Consider the following 15,816-nt stretch of genomic DNA (forward strand, 5'->3'; position numbering starts at 1 on the left):
AGTAGAAATAGCAGGCACTGGCTATAGTAGAATAAGTGACTCCCAACAGGCAGAATTAGCTAAATGAAAACACCACATATCTGACAATATAATTCACTGTAAGCTAGGGACGCACCAGTACCAGTATCGCGTCCGATACTGTGCTCATGTACTCATACTTGGAAACCTACTCCGATGCAATCGCTCCCGATACCACTGTACGGCAATGTGATGTTAACCGACAAGATTAGTGCCTTGCATGCAGGGGTGCTGTGGTTGAAGCGCCTAACAAGCCACCCAGCTGCAACGATAACCCTATAATCGGCTGCAGTGTATGCGCAAAACAGGCAACTGAGTCCCAAGTTCCTCCATCCGGGAGCGTTAGCAGCATTAACATGTCGTGGACATATGCAGCCACTTTAGTCTCCACCACGAGGTTGTCAGCAGTATGTCTGCATGGCATACTCTGTCAAGGTCTCCGCCAGTGTATTGCAAGCCAAGCGTAGCGTTAGCAAGTGTCCTGTCAAGAGAGAGAGCGTGTGTGATGATGAGTATGAAGTTAGCAGTGTCGTTATAGCTGTGAACGTCGCAGTGCAGTGTGTGTACAGTTTGTCGGTGAATAAATGCTACAACTCTTCAAGACCCAAGGCAAGTTCCTGTGTTTTGCTTGCAAACTGCTGATTAAAGTGAAGGGGTTTAGCCCCAAAGTTAGCGACAACTCACTTCAGTTTTACTAAGCTTTTTTTAAATTATAATTTTTAATATTGAAACGGTTAATTATTAACATCCCTACTGCAAACTATGCTGTTTCTATGACGAAAACACAAAGTTGTATGTTTAAATGTCCACAACAGCATCATGTTGTATATGTAATTTGTTAAAATCAAAGTGAGGAACATCTGATGAAAATAAAACATGTTTTCAAAGTCATTGTTAGAACTGTAATGGTATTATTAAGAACTCATATTGGTACACGGGATCAGCAAGTACTCAAATGTAAGTTCTTGTACTTGCTCTGAAAAAAAGTGGTAATGGTGCATTCCTACTATAAGCTGGTATGTAATACAATCCTCTGAAAAAGCAACTCTGAGCAACAAGGCTCAAGCCAAACAGACAGGCTAGCACTAATGTTAGCCCATTTTCTGCGAATGTCATGAAAACAATCAAGAAATCCATGTTGAAAAGGGGGAGTCACATACATTAACAAAGCTATGTTTTGTGCTTAACACAGTTGCACAAGCAGCTTTTTATACAGATAAATGAATGAGTTAAATTAAAAAAGGAAAGGAAGGTCAGGCTAGCCCAAAGCCAAAAGCATGACTTTATTTAAAACATAAAATACACTCCTTTGATTGCATTAATAATCATACCCCTCCCCCCGTGCTTTCTCTCCAAGCTTCCAAGAGAGGAACAAGTGTGTGTGAAGAGTCACATGACAGCTAGCCCACTCTTTTTGCTCAAGTGACTTTGGCCTTTCTTGCTTTAAAGAGGAAGAAAACTCACTAATACTGGCTGTCTTTCCCCACAATCTTAGGATCAGGTTTGGTCACATTTTCCCTATAGCTGTCTATTTACATTCTAGCCCTTACATTTGACAGAGGGACAGTCGCTATTCAAAGCAGGGCAGGCGTTGAGGTGCACAGGCAAAGCAGGCTTGTGATGGGCTTTTGGCAGGTTTACACAGTGTGTGAGTGGTGACAGGCTTGTGTGTGGGTCACTAAGCTGCTCTGTTGCCGCTTACTTTGACTATTCAAAACAGTGGCCGAAACCTTTTAGCCAGTGTTTTGAATAGTTTAGGAGCACGAATGTTTACTGTTACTGTACAAAAGTATTGTAGATTATATAGGTTAGGGGGACTAAAGTAAACTTTTCATTATGCATATTTGGCAGGTCTTGCTGTGAAATGGTCCCCAACTTGAAGAGGTCTGGTTCACATCAAACACATATTTGTAATGCCTCGCAGATTTCAATAAGGGAGTAGAATGTTTTTTTAATGCCAGAATCGATATATTTGCTTCATTTGAGTCTATGCGGAGGTAGATGGAAGTTACCGCTTTTATTGTTGTAGTCTGAGTAACGTGATGTCATATCCGTTTCAAAAACCAAAACAAAGCCGAAGCGAGAAATCAGAAAACGGCAGAGGGTTCGCGGGGATACGACCTGCACCCTCACATTTTAAATCCAAAGTATTTAACTCAAGCAAAACTACACATACAGTAAAGTATGGAAACAATTTGAGTTTCACACATTGCCCAGAAAAGCAGAGTTAAACATCATGGCTAAAGCTGTATTCAAACTCTTCATGGACAGGAAACGTTATCATATTGTGGTAGCGTGCGGTCAACCAGCTGTCACTCATCTCTGTGGACAAATCAGCCAATGCTGCAACTGTAGAGCAAATACCATATACTATAATTCATTCAAATGGCCCCGATGGAGCTGACGTAACGATAGACTTGGCGAGGTTAGCGGAAGTATATATATGTGTGACTACGTCCACTTTTCAAAATAAGGTGTAAACAAAGAGTACACAAAATACATACATGGAAACAAGATTAATTGGATTATATTCACCAGAAGTATAAAACATATTACCGGTCCTATATAAATTAAAAAGGAAATACCACTAATTCGATTTTTGGGTTGCTGGAAAAACAAAACAAAAAATTCCTCACAATGACAGATATGGACTTCGGGACAACTGACTATATACATGGTGAAAATCAAACATTTTTACCGTGTCAATTTGGAGATTTTCCAAAGTAAAAGTCCCTAGAAGTGTTTGATTCAACTTTATCCCATGGCATTGAAATAAATTGTTATATCGAACCGCAATACTTGTAGAATCAGAGAATTGCAATACATATTGAATCGACACCCAAGTATCGTGATAGTATCAAATCGGGTGATATGCATATTGTCCCAGCCCTACCATTAACAGGTATAACATATAAATCACACCTAATCCAACTCGTGTACTGTACTGTACTATGTGTAATATATGGGCACACGTGGCTGGGCACATGTGGCTGGTCACATGCGGTCTGCACTAAAAATCATTTGTGTTGATTGTTTGTTTCCTTGGTGTCAGCCAGTTCAGAGTAGTGGTAGTGTTGGTGGGGTTTGCTCAACAGCAGGCTAGCGTCAGTAAGGCGGTGGCCGGCAGTATACTACATTCAAAATAAAATTGCTTTCTTCTCACAAGTCTGTGAGCCCAAAAAAAGCTTGCAATAGGCTTCAGTCGCCACAATCGTTTCAGGCCTCCAGTCAGAACTGTTGATACTGTCACCAAGTACTTGCTTGCAATGTGAATTAATGCTGTATACAAGTTGTAGCAGCTTCTAGGTTTGTGTTCGACCAATCAGTGACTCTCAGAAGTAGAGCAAACTCCAAACATGTTAGTTCCTGGGCCATTAGAAAGCACTACCGCTGGAGCAGGGATTTTGTTGTGAGACAAGATCAGCGGCTCAGATACTAAATTTAGACCCCCAGTTGAGATGCAGGTAAAGTGCCCAAGTTCCTAAAAAGGTTCCAGGAAACAAAGAGTCAAACAGATGTGTTGTGTGTACGGTGTGAATATAACCAATACAGCTGGACTGATAATCAGCACAATTGAATACAGGTCAAACTAGCCAGCTGCTAGCAGATCTTTTAACAAACAAATTTGACAGCTTCTACCTCTGGTACTGTTAAAAAAAGGCAACCTATCCAATTACACAATATTTAGCCACACATTTGCCTATGGATGTGCAACACACCCTGATGAAATAGTTTCAGTTATGTTCTGTAGGAAGCTTAGTGAGTGAAGAGGAAAAAGACTTTCTCAACCACAATACACCAGACCTAAGAGTAAAGTAATGGGAGCCATAATGCAGAGGTCCCCACTAATGGTCCATTTAAATTAAGATTAGCTAGTTGATGAAGACACCGTTATGGATAAAGAGAGCTACGCTTTAAACAATGGATTATCAAATGGCCCATGTATTAGCAGCTATGCTGTCCTGTTGGTTTTTCAAAGTGCCGGTGTTGGCTGATTGACATGATATGACTACGTATACGAATAAACGTAAAATGACAAGAGGCTATTTCATGAGGGCACATTGGCACAGTCTAGGCACCACTGATTGCAGTAGGAACATTTCCTCGATAAGAAAATTTTAACATTTGATATAGTGTCACTAAGTGAAATTTCTGGACAATATGCTCACAACCGATGACCTCACACAGAGGAAGTTATTTCTAACCAATCACACGGCAGTCTTTCAGGAACAGACAGCCCACTTTGGGGCTACGAATACATAAGTGGGCGTGGTTGCATCTGACAACGGCAAATTTCGACAGTAGACTCATTTGATTTCAATAGTGATTTTAACATGTTTTTAATGATCTTAATCATTTTTTAACCACTTTACCACACACTACGCATTTCACACCTCGGTGCTTTCGGCTTTTCCTTTCGAGTGACTGATTCCTGGCGGACATTCCCTACCATGCCATGTATTGACTGCTGCCTACTCACGAAAGCAAACAGGAGTATCACTCACCCAAAGAAGACATCCGCAGACTATCAGATGAACTAAAACAGAAGGATATTCTCTTGTCCAGTTTCATTGACACTGCCTCTCTTCAGGCAAAAAAGATAGCTGCGATGAGCTCGGTTGTTTCCGACACTATCCTGTGAACTCAGGCCACTTGGACCAAAGTGGTGGTCAGAAAACGCAAGAAGAATCTGATCTCACCTCTGGCTGTCAACCTGTTGAACCCACTCGGGCTCTCCCTCAGGGAAGCTCCAGTCAATCCAGGGGATATGTCCATGGCTGCTGCCAACGTATGCCTACGCTGTCCTGCTGCTACCCGCACTCTTTGTTGTGGACGCTCCTCCGGTGCCCTCAACTATCACTAGAGATGTCCCACCTATAGCCACCGCTGCTGAACCTCCTTGTGAACTTCAGCTCACCAACTGGTACAACATCCTGAATAAGCCGGACTTCCCCCCGCTGACAAGACTTCCATCCCACCTTGCCCCCTGCTCTGACGGCACTGTCCGGCTGCTTGGTCAATCCCTCGGGTCACCAATCGAAGCTTGTCGTCACTCCCTTAGAACGAACTGGCAGACACATCGCCCACCGACCTGTGACCACGTCTTTTTGTCGAAAGCCCACACTGCACACTCATACATCCCTGATCGTTGGTGATTCCGTCGTAAGACATATTAGTTCAAGAACTGCAGAAACACATTGCCTACCATATGCAAAAATTGTAGACGTTATGCAGCAGATCCTGTGCTTTCTCAGCAAGCACCTATGTTCACAATGGCACAAACGACACCACCAAACAGCAGTCTTACTTACTTCCCTAAATAAGAACAGCGTTGAGTTAGCTAAAGACCAACATTGTTGTTTTGGTAATAAAAGTTGGATAGAAAGAAGAAGGAGTGCTTCCTCTGAGGGAACTTCATGTGTTGGCACCTAAAATGACAACCTTAAACGTTGAGAGCTGTTCTGGATAAACTAGGTAACAAGACGTCTGTGGTTTGGTGACACTTTGGCTACTTAAGCATGTTTAGCAACATAGTCGATAAGACGATCCTAAACAGGATTGGGGTAAATAAAGTCTTACACAAAATAGACAGGTGATGTATATTGTTAACTCTGCAGAAAAACTTTGCCAATTAAGACAGGAAAGTTTATCACCTGAAGCAGCACCATCCAATAATGCACACGGAGTGATAACATGTAAGGTCTTAAACACCAGCAATTAGACTGGAACAAACAATAAGGTGCTCAGAGAAACGAAGCATAATGTTAATATCTACTTTTTCTGATGTTAATAGACACATTTTTTTAAATGGCATGACATGGTGCTGATATGCACAGTCAAAAATGAGGGATTGTAACTAATGAATGTGACTGACCCAAGATATCAGCACCCTGGATGTCAATATTTCACACTGGAACTAACTACAAGATTTAAGTTTAGTGACTCTCTTTGGATGATTTGATACCAACAGTCATTTCCAGATATCCACCTCTTTGTTTCTAAAATAAAGCTAATGTGCAGCCCTGAATATTTGAGTCTTGACATGAAACACCAATGCTGCCACACTGTATAAATTACCAAGATGTTGACATATGTGCTGTTCTTTGCTGGTTGGGGATTCTGGTCAACCTGGATGACATTTGACTTTATGAACTTTTACCACTCGTAAATGGGTAGTGATATATATTAGGGCGGCTACTACTAAACTTACCTTACTATGTGTATAGTGTATACTACAGTGTAGGGATGTCATGATACCAGAAATGTAGTATTCAATACCAAGACCAGTGAAATTCAATGATTCTCGATACCCAATTTGATAACACGGTAAAAAACAAAAACCCCATGTACTGCAACCCACACTCCTTTTTAACTTTTTGAATACTGTTTTTTGCAAATTTGTTATTAATCCCTAATGATCCGCCTCAAGTTTCTCACCAAAAACTAAAATTTACAAGATTACATTTGAACACATCATGGTAATGTTATAATTTACCTTTGCCCAATACTAATTTTTACAGAATAGAGCTTGGGAAATTTTCTATCGTCCTTTGGACAACGGGACGCCGTTAGTCTCGAGCCCTGATCCCCAGTATCTGCGGTGCTGTAAAACAGTGGTTTTCAAAGTGGGGTCCTTGAGTGGGTTCCAGGGGGTCCCCAGCAAAAAAGGGAATAATTAATTTTCCCTATAACTCCGTCCATAAGTAACACAATGACAGACTATTTTGGTCATGGGTTTCATACATTTCTGTAATAAAACATTGAAAAGCAATAATCCTATCAGATGGGGGACCCTGGGACAAAATCTTATCAAATGGGGGGTCCGTGTTCAAATTTGTGTCAGTTTAGGGGTCTTTGACAAGGAAAAGTTTGGGAACTACTGCTGTAGAAAACGTTTTCAGAATTTTGGCATCGACTTGGTACCGAAGTATTGGTTCTTGTGACATCCCTACTACACTGTATTAAAAAGATTGATATGCAGGTACTTTAACACTTGTATTTGTATGTGAATGTTTTTTAAATTTATAAATGTATCTGAAGTAGCACAGACCTGGCTACTTAACAGGAAAACTTGGTGCATTTTACTCATTGCCTGTAGGTGTTTTTTCAGGTGCTTGTTTGCGAAGCCTCTCAGCACTTTTCTGCATTTTACAAATGCGTAGTAGTGGACATACAGTTAAAAGCAGGAACATATCAGAAGTGAAGAAAAATCAGCACTATCACTGACCAAAGCCACATAATCCCAAAGAGTGAAATCCACAGACTAAGATTTTAATCCCATTCATATCCTGCACTCGCAGATTAAAAGAAAAAATACCACAGCAGCGGGATGAAAATCCCTTTTATTAAAAACAAAGACCCCCCTCCCAGCGCGAAAGGCCAATGACTCAGGTTCTAAACACATGGTCATTATCTTGTGGTGACACTCATCCTACAGACAAGCTCTGCTGTGTACAAATCCAGGGACAAATGTCTTTCAGGCACACATTACTGCCATGAAGGCTTTCAGATAGGCTTGTCAAACACCACTTAAATCATTGTATAGACATCAATACAATTTTTCAGAAATGCTTGCAGATTATGCTATCACTGTCCACCAGGGTCACTGGACAGGATGTCAAATACATTCTGGGTGTCAGTATAGTTTGGGTCACGTCCAGGTCACAAAAGCTGATTAACATTAAATGGAACAATGTTTAATGCCTTGTTAGATAACTGGGTGCTCAAATTAAAACCATTATTGATAAAAACATGCTTTGGCCAATGCTATGTATATGCTTCATATTTCATCTGCAGTGGATTAATAGGTGAGAGCAGTTAAACTAAAGGCCTAAAGTGCCTGATCAGTTCATTCACAAATAAATAATCTGATAAAAGACAACATAATCTTAAATTTCAGTGATGTCACTGAGGCAATAGTTAGAGGGCTGTCTCGGGTGTTGTGGTACAATCTTGTCAGTAATTACCGGGATAGAAACATTTCTAAAAAAATAAATCAGTATTGGGAGTTTGGGGTCCATGCTTGAAGTTGACAGTTTAATGTAATATAATTAGGTCCTTCTGTGGCATTCAAAATTTGCAGAATTTCAAACCTTTCAAACTGATAACGCTAAATAGCCAAAATAAAAAAAAAATACATACTTGTATGAACTGAAGAAATGTGGCTGATCTACAGGGCATGTAAAAGCACACCGAACAGTTTTTCTTTGTAATTAAGTTGTATAAATGTTACTTATATATTCAAGTGCCAAGTGTTTTGACAAAAGAAAAAAATGCGAGAAAAATCACTGCACTTAAAGCTGAGCGAAACCTTCATCTCTGGATTTTTCATTTACATTGAAAGATCTATTTTATTTATCTATTCAGTTACATTTAACTGAGTCCTAGTCAGGATTGAGAAAAATATGTCCCATTTTCCTGAGGTGTGGTTACAGATGTTTTAAATAAGACATTAAGTTTAACATCAAAAATATGTAAATCTAATGTTCATTTCTTATAAATCATACAAATATTTATCACAGGTATGTTCCCTGTTATTCAGGGTTCACAGTCAAGATGTGCAAGTCCTAGACAGGATTGAGAAAAATATCTCCCATTTTCCTGAGGTGTGGTTACAGATGTTTTAAATAAGGCATTAAGTTTAATATCAAAGTATGTAAATCTAATGTCTATTTCTTATAAAAATCATACAAATATTTATCACAGTTATGTTCCCTGTTATTCAGGTTCACAGTCAAGATGTGCAACACCCCTTTCCCCACCATGTTGTCCTGTATCTGAGGTGGCATACAGATGTTTTAAATCAGGCATTAAGTTTAAAATCAAAATATGTAATGTTTATTTCTTATAAATCATACAAATATTTATCACAGGTATGTTCCCTGTTATTCAGGGTTCACAGTCAAGATGTGCAACACCCCTTTCCCCACCATGTTGTCCTGTATCTGAGGTGGCATACAGATGTTTTAAATCAGGCATTAAGTTTAATATCAAAATATGTAATGTTTATTTCTTAGAAATCATACAAATATGTATCAGCTTATGTTCCCTGTTATTCAGGGTTCACAGTCAAGATGTGCAACACCCCTTTCCCCACCATGTTGTCCTGTATCTGAGGTGGCATACAGATGTTTTAAATCAGGCATTAAGTTTAAAATCAAAATATGTAATGTTTATTTCTTATAAATCATACAAATGTGTATCACACTTATGTTCCCTGTTATTCAGGGTTCACAGTCAAGATGTGCAACACCCCTTTCCCCACCATGTTATCCTGTATCTGAGGGTGGCACATATTGGATTCATCTGACCAGGAATCCCATCAGCTTTAAAAACGTTTTTTAAAAAAAATATATATATATAAATACATTCTGTACATTTTTTACGATTGGGTAAAAAAAAATAATCAAAGAAATCTAGTCTGCCAAGCCTGAACCCATCCGATGCTGGGCATCTGTCTCTCTCAGTCTGAGAAAAAGCGGTGATGAAAAAAGGCTTTGAACGCCATCTTGTTCATTGCAGCTGCTTGGGCCCTGAATACAGGAACCCATTCATTCGAGGAGGCGGAGGGAGGGGGCACACGGCAAAATGAATTCATCTTTGTGGAACCAGTAAATACAAATAGCTCTTTTAAGAAACAGCAAAAATGTTAACGACTAAGAATCGGATATTTATAGCAATGGATTCTTTAGATGCCTTATCTGAAACACTGCTGGTCAATAACTTCGTCTACATATATCTGGAGGAGGCGCTCAGCTCGGCTTCCTGCGACAGAAACGTCTGACTCGTTGCTATTAAACCAATCTTTCTGCATATTTACCCTCAAAATAAACCTCCTCTCTATTACTTTACATTATCCTGGTGTGCTTAACTATGATCTGATGCTTTATCATAGGGCAAAAGAGCTTGTAATACTATGGAGCAGCGCGGCCCGGTGTGAGGCATGCATGGTGTAGCTGCTAACACTAACTTTGCCCTGCAACACACCCGTGATCGAGATAAACAGATTTGTCCAAAATCCAATTAAAAAGACAATCTCGTTTTCACATCATTAAAAGAAGACGAAGATCGAAGTGTGTGTGTGTTTGCAAACCCGACACTGGTTTAACACTCATGAAACTAAAATGGCTATTGCCCCTATCAGCTCCACACAGCAGCAGCGACGCTTTTATTGTCAAGATTTTCAATGTGTTACTGCAAAAATATATATATCATTTATTTGTGCAGAATCGTGCAAAAGAATTATCATTATCAGCACTATGTAGTCTAGTGGATGGCTGACTCTGCAAGACTTAACGTGGGATTGTTAACATATAGACATACAGTAAGCCATAATACATGATGGGTTTGGTTTCGATTCACTGGATTAAAACGCTTCTAGTTTAAACACAGCTTGTGTGCACACAACTGGGGAATATTAAACGCTTCAATGCAACAACACCGTTTGTATTCACTAAGAAGGCAAATTGTTCTTTCTGGCTGCCATGTTACAAAATACACACACACCCAAGATCAGCCATATAAAGCAGGCTGCATGCAAAACGTAGGCTGTGGCCACTGCTGCTGCTGCTGCTGGCTAACTTGTATGGACTAGTGGGGGTGGTTGGCTGGTTGGTTGGTGGGTGATTTCTGTTGGTTGTTGGTTGTTGAAGTAGCCATTTTTAGACTCCCCTTCGTTGTCATTTGCATGATGCTACAACATTTTTTTTTATTATAGAAAGAGAGGAAGTAAATCCAAAAAACTCTGTTCACACATTTGTTTGTTTGAGTTATGCAAATACAATAAAACAGTTCACCCATCTAGAAAAGCCTAGGCTGTTAGTTAGTCAACTATAAAAGAGTAGCTTCACCAGGTAGCTATATATAGAGTAAAGATGTGAAATCTGGGGCCCACATACAGATCCAATATGTTGGGGCTTAATATAAGGTTTAAATGAACCCTGAATTGAATGTAAATATGTTATTAAAATAAAGCAGATTAACTGAAAACAGCTTGAAGAGAAGGAGAAAGATACCCGGACGTTGGAGGTTGGATGTTGGATGTTGGAGGTTTGTGAGAAGGGTGCTGGCTAATTAACCTTCTTATTATCATTAAATACCAGTAGATATAATAAGTAAGTTAATAAGTTAATATGATTGTGGTGGATTAACACCTTGGGGTTAAGTTTCTCTTTAACAGTGACCCCACACCCACTCTTCTTTGCTAGATAGCTTAGCATGAAGCTAACCCAGTTTAACCCCTTTAGTTCATCTTCAACTGCTCGACAACGGTTAGCACAAACTGCTCACACTTTAATGCATAAATACAATATCCTTACCCGCTTTCAGTCGAGGAGTATCCGTTGTTTGTATCACATTGACTGGAAAACAGCAAAACAATCTTGTCTTCTCCTCTCTCCGCCCAGGCTGAAAGCTAAAGATGTGAGCTAGTTTGTAGCTACCGAGGAGCGGCACTCCCCGAACCCAGATACTGACCCGCCGACGGGGGGAGACACACCGGCTCAGAGGCGCAGAGCAGAGATATGAAGGCGGTGTTCAACCCAAGATTAGACTAGTGTGTATCAAGAGTTTATACGTTCTTCTCTTCCAACTCAAAAGCAAACAAATCCCCCTCTTCTTTTCTGTCTTTTCCCCACCGTCGTCGTCCCGTCCCTCTTTTTTTTTTCTTCTTTTCCCTTCAACAGATCCAGGATCTCTAGTCGCTTCTTCCTCCGGCCATCAAACAGCAGAGATGGGCGCGGTAACCCTGCGATCAGGTCTGGGAAACCCCACGTTTACGCCAGCGTCACAACGTAAAGCGGAGAGAAGCGAAGGAAGGGGTCGACGGCCAACCAACAACCAACAAGATCAGGAAATATATACTGCCATTTTTGGTTAACACCAACACACCTTAGATAACGTTTTACCTGCCCAAAAACACTGCTTTTAATCACACAACTTTGCTCTTTTTAAAGAGTTAAAATCAGATGGGACAAGAAAATGAGCATTTATCATGCCAAAGTAGATTAGAACAACAGACTTTCTACACACTTATACCAGTAGTTGTGAAACTGTGGCCTACACTTTCACTTTCAGATATAACTGATTTTTATATTTAGGAATGACTATTGTATACTAGTGTATCTATCTATACAAGATCAGGAAATACTGCCATTTTTTTTTAGCAAAATTAGCATTTATCACGCCAAAGTAGGTTAGAACAGACATTTCTACACACCAGACCTTGTTTTTATGCCAGTAGTTGTGGAACTGTGGCCTACACTTTCACTATCATCTACTAGGTACAACTGATTTCTATATTTAGGAATGACTATTGTATACTAGTGTATCTATCTATCGAGATCAGGAAATACTGCCATTTTTTAGCAAAATTAGCATTTATCACGCCAAAGTAGATTAGAACAACAGACTTTCTACACACTTATGCCAGTAGTTGTGAAATTGTGGCCTACACTTTCACTATCATCTACTAGGTATAACTGATTTTTATATTTAGGAATGACTATTGTATACTAGTGTATTTTACAAAAAGTAAAAGTGTCTTTCTGTGTCTGTGATATGAACATGTTTTAGGACTCCATTTTTGGTAACACCAACACACCTTAGATAACATTTTACCTGCACAAAAACACTGCTTTTAATTACACAACTTGGCTCATTTAAAGAGTTAAAATCAAATGAGCATTTATCACGCCAAAGTAACAGGCTTTCTACACACAATACCTTGTTTTTATGCCAGTAGTTGTGAAACTGTGACCTACACAGCTCCACAGGTTATTGGGGGTACTTTCACTATCATCTACCATACTAACCATTGCTACCAATTAATTTTTATATTTAGGAATGACTACTGTATACTAGTGTATTTTACCAATAATATCTCTTCATCCATACACAGTGTATACTATAAAATCCCAAATAAATGTGCATATATGAGACCTTGGGATCTGTGTCTGTGATATTAACATGTTTTAGGACTCCATTTCTGGTAACACCAACACACGTTAGATAACATTTTACGTGCCAAAAACACTGCTTTTAATTACACAACTTTGCTTTAAAGAGTTAAAATCAGATGTGACAAGAAAATCAGCATCTATCAGGTTAGAACAACAGTCTTTCTACACACCAGCATGTTTTAGGACTCCATTTTTAACACCAACACACCTTAGATAACATTTTACCTTCTAAAAAACACTGCTTGTAATTCCACAACTTTGCTCATTTAAAGAGTTAAAATCAGATGTAAGTAAGTAAAGCTTTATTTATATAGCACCTTTTAAAACACACCATTACAAAGTGCTTCACACACAAATGAAACATCACACAATGAAAATTACAATATGAAACACTGAAACAATGAGAAACAGATCAAACAAAAACAGACAAAAGACATGAGAGACAAAAGACATGTGATAAGAAAATGAGCATTTATCACGCCAAAGTAGGTTAGAACAACAGCCCTTTCTACACACCAGACCAGTAGTTGTGAAACTGTGGCATACACAGCTCTACAGGTTCTTGAGGTTACGTTCACTATAATCTATAAGGTATAATTAATTTTTATATTTAGGAATGACTATTGTATACTTGTGTATTTTACCAATAATATCTCTTCATCCATACACAGTGTATACTCTAAAATCCCAAATAAATGTGCATATATGAGATCTTAAAAAAAGTAAAAGTGTCTTTCTGTGTCTGTGATATGAACATGTTTTAGGACTCCAAGAAACTGTGCCTAACTCCTGACTTCCATGTCAGTACAACAACCGCTACTCCAAGCCAATAACACTGTCTCATTTGCAAACCAAAACAGACGGCGCCACAAATTTAACTACAGAAGAGCATGTTTTTTCCTGCCAGCACGCATGGCTAAATCCAAAACACAACTTTACTACATGTACAGTCAAGATAATATACACGTTAGAGTCTAAAAGTGATTTAAAAATAAACAAATAATTGCCAGAACATAAAAAGTTACAACAAAACAAATAGTATATATAGTATAGTATATAGTTTCTTGTTATAACGTGATAAGCTGTGAATTGAATTGCCCTTCTTTGGGATCAATAAAGTTGTCTGAATCTGAATCTGAAATAGTTTGTTTATGTCGTAATAACGTGAAAATATCTTGTTATAACATGAAAATAACATGCATGGCTAAATCCAAAACACAACTTCACTACATGCACAGTCAATATAATATACTCGTTAGAGTCTAAAATTGATTTAAAAATAAAGAAATAATTGCCAGAAATGAATCTGACAGATATAAAATAAAGTAAAAAAAGTAGAACATTCAGGACCAATTTTCTCTACACTGATGATTTATGTCAGATCATTTATACTGATCCATTAGTAATACTTTAACAGTCATCAGTCACTGCCCCCAGAAATTTGTTTAATATTAGCTTGTAACTGAAGTTTTTGTTGACAAGTGATATTAACATTTTGGTGTATGAACTGATGTCCCTGTGCTCTACTTCAAGCTGAGAAATCAGCAGGGGATTTACTGCCTGTGCTGAGTGTTTGTGGGTGGGCCCATCACTGCAGCACAGAGACGACTTGATCATTATCACCAGTAGTCTAGGTAGAGTGCTCGGAGGAGGGGTTAATGCTCAGCGGGTTAAGTCGTTACTTGGAGACGTGGAACACTTTGAGGTCCACCGGGACAACAAAGTGTGTATGGGCTTGGTCTGATGGGGGAAGACATCATCAGCTATGGTTCGGATGAAGAACGCTCCTGAGAGAACGCTGCTCTGTCTATTGTAGCACAGCATGTTCTGTTTGTGTTTTCGCTCTTGTGTCCTTGACATTCACATTTTGCAGTTAAAATAATCCGATATATACACTTAACAATGAAAAAGCATGTGTCGATTAAAATGATCCATCAGTATATCCTCTATCTCAGTCATTTCAATTTGTTCCTGCCAGTTCTGTAAACCTCAAACCTGTAGGAGGAAACTGGCTTACTATCCTGTATGAACAATCCTCTGCTGTGGGATGTCAGTTCTGTAATCACACATCAGTGCACCGACAAGAGATACCTTCCCCATAGTAACTGTACAGTACTGTATGTAGGGGTGTGTGCACACATGGATATCTCATTCACTCACATTTCTAGATGTACATTAAGGAAGAAGTTGATATTTGTGGTGGATTAGAGGCCCTAAAAATCACTGCTTATTGCCTGTAACTAAAACAAAAACAGAGTTAGATACACAGGATGAGTTGAAAACACTCTGGGTGTGGGTTTCCACCGGGACTCATCTGCCCAGGTTAATGCTGGTGAGATTTAGTTGCCCCTGGATACACCCCTGCCTGTCTGCATACATGTGTTGTGAAGCGTCTTTAGCAGCGCTTCAGACCACCCAGGGGAGAAAGCTTTCAGCTTTCTGATGAGGAGAGTGGAAAGAGAACAATCTGCACATCAATGTGCTTTCAGAGTCAATGTAAGCTCTGATTTAGTTGTGATAAATAAAGTTGTCAAACAGTGATGATGATAATAAATTCAACCGTGGCTCTATTTTCTTCTGTAAGAAACTATAGCAGCATATTGCTGCAACACCAGAGAAAAAAAAGTATCAGTATCATGTTATTATGTGAAGAAGTTTGTTGTTTAAACAAGATATTGTCACGTTATTACAACACAAAAACGTATTACGTTATAACAATAAACTTTCATTGTTATAACAAGATCATTTCACGTTATTATATCTTGTTATAATGTGAAACTTTTCATGTTAAAACGTGATAAGTTATTGTTATAAAAAAAACATTTAAGTTATAACAAAA

The 15,816-nt window shown here is 39.0% G+C and overlaps 1 protein-coding gene across 1 annotated transcript in view; it reads right to left on the bottom strand.

Moving 5' to 3' along the window:
- LOC119489412 (guanine nucleotide-binding protein G(I)/G(S)/G(T) subunit beta-1) overlaps positions 1–11,769 on the bottom strand; it is a 42,549-nt gene extending 30,780 nt beyond the window's left edge. The window contains exon 1 of the mRNA XM_037771762.1: positions 11,337–11,769. The gene's annotated coding sequence lies outside the window, so the exon portion shown is untranslated. The remainder of the gene's footprint in view (positions 1–11,336) is intronic.
- Between the last annotated feature and the right edge of the window lie 4,047 nt (positions 11,770–15,816).

The sequence above is a fragment of the Sebastes umbrosus genome, chromosome 6 (assembly GCF_015220745.1).
Source record: "Sebastes umbrosus isolate fSebUmb1 chromosome 6, fSebUmb1.pri, whole genome shotgun sequence".
NCBI classification, from domain to species: domain Eukaryota; kingdom Metazoa; phylum Chordata; class Actinopteri; order Perciformes; family Sebastidae; genus Sebastes; species Sebastes umbrosus.